We start from the raw sequence: 4978 nt of genomic DNA, 5'->3' as shown, positions 1-4978 counted from the left end.
ATATATATATATGAGAAAAATGAAATGATGCCATAAATCAGCAACAAATAATTTCAAATACAATAATAAAAAATAATAATAATAATGATCATAATGATGATAATAATAATAATAATAATATTAATAATAATAATAATAATAATAATAATAATAATAATAATAATAATAATAATAAGCAAATAAAGGTTTGTATGCAAGGAAGTTGAACTATGAAATACAACTTTGATTTTCTTTGTTTTTTTTATTTTCTTTTTGCAGATTTCTGTCTTGTAAAATATTTTCAACTGACGCTATTTTTGTTTGTATTATTCTTTTGAGTCGCTTGATTCATTGGATGGATCGTAGGCATGGTAACGATGAAGTAGGAGAGAGAAGGATAGAGAGTGAAAGAGCAAGATAGAGAGAGAGAGAGAGAGAGAGAGAGAAAGTGAAAGGGAGAGAGAGAGAGGGAGAGAGAGGGAGTTGGGTGGGAAAGAGAACATCAGCTGATCTGATCTTGTTCAAGATGTCAAAGTTTGGCTGACTTGATGTGAAGAGACTCTTTCCGTTTGAAAACACCCACAGAAATATCAAAATATATATTTAGATATTTGTTTTGATATTGTTGTCATAAGAGACTATTTATTCCAACGAAAATGTCTCGATAAGTATTCTTCAAGTCCACAATATCTTGGCGGCTGTTGCTGCCGTCGTCTTCGACACCATCGTTGTTGATATTATCGCAAGTCTCATTAATGTCATATCAACGAATTTATTAGAAAGCGTTAAGATCAGTTGTAAATGTGTGGACTTTTGTTGGAATTCGAAATCGCACCATCTTTTGCATTGACAAGGAATTTAAGGTTGTGAACATTAAATGTATAACGATAATATTGTTTTTTGTTGGCACTCCGTCGGTTATGACGACGAGGGTTCCAGTTGATCCGATCAACGGAACAGCCTGCTCGTGAAATTAACGTGCAAGTGGCTGAGCACTCCACAGACACGTGTACCCTTAACGTAGTTCTCGGGGTAGATTCAGCGTGACACAAAGTGTGACAAGGCTGGTCCCTTTGAAATACAGGTACAACAGAAATAGGAAGTAAGAGGGAGAGAAAGTTGTGGTGGAAGAGTACAGCAGGGTTCGCCACCATCCCCTGCCGGAGCCTCGTGGAGCTTTAGGTGTTTTCGCTCAATAAACACTCACAACGCCCGATCTGGGAATCGAAACCGCGATCCTATGACCGCGAGTCCGCTGCCCTAACCACTGGGCCATTGCGCCTCCACAACGATAATATTGATAACAGCAACAACAATAGCGTTATAGTATTAGCGATGAAATGACACTTGTGTGAAGGCGTATGGCTTAGTGGTTAGCGTATTCGGCTCACAAACGTAAAGTCGTGAGTTCGATTCGTGGAGACGCGTTTTGTCCTTGAGCAAGACACTTTATTCCACGTTGTTCCAGTCCACTCAGCTCTCAAAAATGAGTAGTACCTGTATTTCAAAGGGTCATCCTTGTCAAATTCTGTGTTCTGCTGAACCTCCCTGAGGGTTTGTGGAGAGCTCTGCTACTTACACGTTAATTTCACGACCAGGCTGTTCCATTGATCGCATCGAATGGAACACTCGTCGTCGTAACCGACGGAACCCCAGTGATAATTGTAACAACAGCGATGCTGCTACTGTTGTAATAACAGAAGTAATAACAACACTGTAATAACAACACTGTTGTTATTAATAGGAACAACAACAGTGTTATAATAACAAAAAATATCATAACAACAAAGTTGAAATAACAGGAGTAGTAACAACAACGAAAGTGTTGTATTAACAACAGCAATTATAATCTTTCTTTTTATTATAGGCACAAGGCCCGAAATTTCGAGAGAGGAGATAAGTCGACTACATCGATCCCAGTGTATAATTGATATTTATTTCATCGACCCAAAAGGTCAACCTCGGCGGAATTTGAACTCAGAACGAAGCATACAGGCGAAATACCGCTAAGCATTTCGCTCAGCGTGCTATCGATTCTACAACAGCAATAATAATATTTTCTACTCAAGGAACAAAGCCCGAAATTTTGGGGGAGGGGGCCAGTCGATTAGAACGACCCCAGTACGCAACTGGTACTTAATTTCCTATCATGGGGTGGGGGGAATGTTGGAACATAACACCCGCGATAGTCGAAACGACTACTGTATATGTACGCACACAAACACACCTCTATACACACACGCATGCACGCACGCACAGGTTTACATAACCACGTATACTATAATAACCAGGATAACTTTTGAGACATTAGAAATTTTGTTGAAAAGCGTATTAACAGTGGCCCAAACATATACAATAGACAGAGTGCAATAGGCACAAGGTTCGAAATTTTTGGAGAGGGGCCAGTCGATTACATCGACCCCAGTACGTAACTGGTACTTAATTTATCGACCCGGAAAAGATGAAAGGCAAAGTCGACCTCGGCGGAATTTGAACTCAGAGCGTAACGGCAGACGAAATACCGCTAAACATTTCGTCCGGCGCGCTAAAGTTTCTGCCAGCACGCCGCCAAAGAGTACAATGATAAAGCATATAGTAGTAAGTACACACATCACAAACATACACATGCACTTTCATTTACAATAATTCATATACAATTTATGTATATTAATATATATATATATATGTGTGTGTGTGTGTGAGTGTATATATATATATATATATATATATATATATATATTTATATACACTTTATATACACTTTATGCAGATGATTCTAAATATATCGGTATACAATGGAAGGAACGTAGAGAATTTTTGATCCATTATAAAGGACAAGAAAGCCTCTGTTAATATGTTGCAGAAAAATGAAAATATGCAATTTTATGCTCCCTACACATGTTTAGTTATCACAATTAAATAATTAAATAATTAGCAGTGTTGTAAGAAAACTTACTGTAGTGCAGTGGAAGGCTTTGTTAATGATATGAACCGACGATTAAAGCATTTCAGCGATGTAACCTGTAATAGGAAGAGTGAAACATCATTCAAATACAATATACTTCAGTATTCACGGTGGTAAGCTCATTAAGATAAATTGTGTATGTAACTTAATACTTACACAAAGAGAATGATTTATTTACGAGCCCAAGAAAGATTAGCCAATTGTACATTAATGTATAAGAGGGATGAGAAGACAATATGCAAATATTAAACCTTCCCAGTTTTTTTTTTTAGGAAATAAACTTTAAAAAGAAAAAAAAAACAACAACAAGTAAAAGATTATACGATGCATACAGGATATTGTAAAGGAAGTTTGTTTGTTTTCCTTTTTTGGGATTGTGCAATCGCTGGCGAAAAGAGATTCAAACAATAGCGCAATATTGTGTGGGTTTGAAAGGTGTCGTCATTTCTATGAGCACATCGTGCTATCTATTTCCAACTGAATGAAATAATTTCAAGAACCGTAGCACAACAAAATAGCTGCAAACCATGAACTGACAATAAAAGGCTGAAAATAAAAATCTCCTACAAACAATATTTGTTATGTGGTATTTGAGCAACGAACAGTGAATGTAGATAAAAACAATGCGGAGAGTAAAAAATAAATGAAAGTATAGACACACACACACACACATTATATATATATATATATATATATATATTTGTATATACTGTTTATATGTATATGTATATTATACACACACACCGGAGTGAAAACAATCGTGGAGCTATTTTAAGTTGTTGAAAGCGGCGAGAATTGGAAAAACCGTTTGTTCAACAAGCATAGTTTCTCAAAAGATTAGGTATGCACAAACTGTTATATCATCAACAGATATGTTGTTTATGCTTAAATTTGTACAACGGGAAACAGCCATAGAATAGAAATTCAAAGAAAAGACGGTGTTATAAAGATGAATAGAAAATAGAAAAGGGTTCTACACGCATACACACAACACACAGGCACACACACACACATGTATATACGTATGTATGTATATGTATGTATTGGCGTTTCTCCATTCATCTTCTTTAATAATGCATAGGCATCCTTCAATAGCATCGTAAAGCAGGCGATCAAAAATGTTTGACAATGCGCCATTTCTTTAATATACCGATGAACATAATTTGCAAGGCAGCGCATCAAACTCAGATCAATAAGGCATTCGACATCCTTCCGTAAAGTCAAAGTTTCGTACCCTGCACCAGCTAATGTGAACGTTGTTTCAGCTTATATGATATCTAACTGTGTTCGAGTTTACCTATTTGTAAATAGACACGATTTTTCTTTCACCAGCTTCCCAACCGACTACAGCCGTAATGAATCTCCACCATTAAGGGTTTAGATGATAATATCGACGCCTGCACTTTGTTTAGTTGTTGGCTTCTCGTAAGATAAAAAATGCAAATTTGACATTGGTGTAAAGGAGATTTATTGTCACAAAATATTTCTGTTGGAGAGCAAGGCACCTTAACCCATGATGACACAAACGTTGTACAGGCGATATACCGCATGATTTCCGTGTGCTAAATTTACCCGGTGGAAACCCTTTAAAACCTTATGATGCCAAAAATGCGTGGGTTTGTGTGTCGGTGTAAAGATGTGTCTCTTTGTATACTTTTGAATATTTGTGTGTAAATGTCTGAATGTTCGTTCGTGTATATATTTTCTCTAATCTTTTATCTTTAGTCAGAAGGGAAAGGCAATGCCCATAATTCTTTACAGAAACTCGAAAACCAGTAAGGGTGGGGAGAGGAAGATTTCCTCAAGCTAAAGATCTTGCCTGGGTGTTTTTAGTGGAGTGAATTCCACTAAAGGCACTTGAGGTGCCAGGTTGTGGTGTTATCCAAGAAGGTAGATTAAACCAAGTCAGCAATGGGGTTGAACTCAGAACACACAAAGTAAAAAACAGAATAAATACCACAAAGTATGTTGGTTTCAAATTTTGGCGCAATACCAGCAATTTCGGGAGAGGGTTTAACTCAGTTACACCAACCC

The 4978-nt window shown here is 36.8% G+C and overlaps 1 protein-coding gene across 5 annotated transcripts in view; it reads right to left on the bottom strand.

The window, feature by feature from the left end:
• LOC106875510 (uncharacterized) overlaps window positions 1-4978 on the bottom strand; it is a 337304-nt gene that overhangs the window by 25903 nt on the left and 306423 nt on the right. For all 5 annotated transcript variants that reach the window (XM_052966003.1, XM_052966005.1, XM_052966004.1 and 2 more), the window contains one exon: window positions 2936-3000. The gene's annotated coding sequence lies outside the window, so the exon portion shown is untranslated. The remainder of the gene's footprint in view (window positions 1-2935; window positions 3001-4978) is intronic.

The sequence above is a fragment of the Octopus bimaculoides genome, chromosome 3 (genome assembly GCF_001194135.2).
Source record: "Octopus bimaculoides isolate UCB-OBI-ISO-001 chromosome 3, ASM119413v2, whole genome shotgun sequence".
NCBI lineage: Eukaryota > Metazoa > Mollusca > Cephalopoda > Octopoda > Octopodidae > Octopus > Octopus bimaculoides.
Note: the sequence above shows the minus strand (reverse complement) of the source record. Positions and strands in the feature narration are given on the sequence as shown.